The following is a 2,785-nucleotide window of genomic DNA, read 5'->3' as shown; positions in this document are numbered from 1 at the left end:
AACAACAAGAAGAGGGAATGGAAGCAAATACTGTTGCATGATGATGCACGGAGGAGATTGTAATCATTGCAATGAAACGATGGTGTAAAGCTGATATTCTCCCATGTAAACTATCACTTAGTTCACAGTAATAAAATAAAACAAAACAAAATTAAAGAGTGAAATTTAGTGATATTTGGTAAATATCACTGGACTTGAGGACGCAATAATCTTGGTTGGGTTTTGGTGGATGGAGTAGCAATATGTAGCTGTTTCTTGGTCCAAGATAAAAGCTTATCTTGAATGTAAGAGTAACTATGTTCCCTAAGTCTCTTTTACCTATAAATTTCTCCTCCATCTTTCCCTATCCTTGCAATTTATTTGCAAATTGCCTGTATTGCTTCCATGAATGTTAAAATCATTGAAATAAGTATTACAGTGAGTTGATGCATTTTTCACAAACAATGTACCCTCATAAATTACATGCACACTCATATAATGTGCAAGCATAAGGAACGGCACAGTTTGCATGTTAATACAGTACATAATATGGCCTTTTAACCACTGACTTTGCAACTCCCACTAAGTGATTGGGCGAGACTATATAAATAAGGCGATGTGGCCCACAAAGGGGATTGAATAGATTGCTAATGATACAAATGAGGTGCTTGACACCCTTCTGCCAATGGGACCATGGATTCCTAAGGAGGGATTGATCAGTTTTGCTTTCCTGCTGGTATTTAAAACAAACAAAAAAACCACCACACAAACGAATTCCAAAACAGAATGGGGACATGACTACCATCAAGAAGAGGAACTGAGAATGGAGCATGTCATTTGGACCCAGGTCTCTGTTCTAGGAACTTCCCAGACCCAGGAGACAGAGAGTGTAGCACTGGAGATGGTGAGAAACTATGACAGAGAAACAGTGACAGCAGAACCAAGAGTCCTGCAGGAGACAGCGTGGTTGATTTCCTGGTCCAAAGATGAAAGAGCTGAGCATGTTTGGACTGAGGTTTCTTGAAGGACTGTGTGTCTCTAGGTGGAGCAAAAGAGCTGTATAATGCCCTAACAGGGCAGAAGCCAGTCTAGTCTAAGAGTTCCAACAGGCTCCAGGTGCTGAGGACCGAGGGTCTGAGGGATAGAGAGAGGCTTGTCCAAGGGCATAAATGAGGAAAGGCACTGGAGAGTAGAGGGACTGAGGGTCAGAGACAGGCTTACCTTCAGGCATGGATGAAAAGAGGTTGTCCTGATTGAAGAACAAACTGTATCCAGAGTCATTTCTGAGCATGAATTGTAATCTCTTACTTCCCTAATAAATGTCATAATTGTGAATATTGTCTGTGAGTTCTGTATGGTCATTGCCTTAATTACTGAACTCAGAAGAGAAATATAAAGTGTTATGGAAGGGATGGCTGACATCAGAATTCATATAAAGTTTGGAGAAAGGAGGTATGTCTGACGTCAACTTCACAGGAATCAGCCTTGGACTGATGCTGATGGTCAGTCTCTGGTTAGGAGGCAAGATGCTTCCACAGGGAATTTTTTCCAAATATGAACTCCTGATGTATATTATCTTTAAAAAGAAAAATGAAGTGTTGCTTAGCTCTGCCTTCTAAAAACACTTAGAAGCAAAGGTTAACATAGTAACACTGAAAATTTAATACCTATATTAGGATCTCTAAATTCTATTTCCCAGTAGATGGAACCAAGACTCTTTGTAGGCATGGTTCATTCCAAGTCCAGGCAGGGATTTTGGAAGATTAGCTTGGAATAATGTCTTGTCATACTGGAAAGCAGTGAAGCTACTGAACACTTCTAGGTCATGTAGAAAGAAGGAGCATGAGAGTTAACTTGAAAAAGCTTCCACTGACCCGAAGTGAGACAATAGGAGTATCAGTAAGAATAATAGTTACAGTAGGTTGAGGCACATCAAATATGTACACATTGATGTGTTTAGAATTACAAAGTAATTCACCACTGCAGGAAGATTGCTAAAAAAATTAGCTCATTGTGAAAGCTAGTAAATAAAGGGAAAGCATCATGCATTTATTGTATCTGAATTGTGCCTCCAAGTAACTAAATAGCTGATGAGTCAAAGTCTATATCTCTTTATGTTGTTAATATTGCTGTAATGTGCTTTCAAGTCAGTTCCAACTCATAGTGACCCTACGCACAATGAACGTAACACTGCCTGGTTCTGCTCCCTTCTTATATAACTGCTGATAAGTTTGAGCACATTGTTTATGCCACAGTATAAATCCATCTTGTTGGGGGTCTTCTTCTTTTTTGTTGACCCTCCACTTTACCAAGTCTGATGTCTTTCTCTAGGGACTGATCCCTCCTGAAAACACATTCAAAATACATGAGATGAAGTCTCACCATTCTTACTTCTAAGGAGCCTTCTGGTTGTATTTCTTCCAAGACCAATTCGTTTGTTCTTTTGGAAGTTCACAGTACTTTCAATATTCTTTGCCAACATCATGAATCAAATGCATGGATTCTTCCTGTAGGAAACATTGTTGATACTCACAAATGCTCAGTGGTTACGAGTTGGGCTGCCATCTTCAAGGTCAGCAGTTCAAAACTACCAGTGGTTCTGTGGGAGAAAAACGAGGCATTCTGCTTCTGGAAAGATTGACAGCATTGGAAACCCTATACAGGGTCGCTGTGAGTCAGAACGGACTCTGTGGTACTTAACAATAATAACAACATACACATTTTAGCAAGAGTGAGGTTTTATTTGATTTTGCAAAATTTGGCATCCAACCCGGTAGATATGGGCAGATATGCCACATGGCCAGCC

The sequence above is a fragment of the Chrysochloris asiatica genome, unplaced genomic scaffold (assembly GCF_000296735.1).
Source record: "Chrysochloris asiatica unplaced genomic scaffold, ChrAsi1.0 scaffold00222, whole genome shotgun sequence".
In the NCBI taxonomy this organism is placed as follows: Eukaryota; Metazoa; Chordata; class Mammalia; order Afrosoricida; family Chrysochloridae; genus Chrysochloris; species Chrysochloris asiatica.
The sequence above is the reverse complement of the archived record's forward strand: the minus strand, read 5'-3'. Positions refer to the sequence as shown.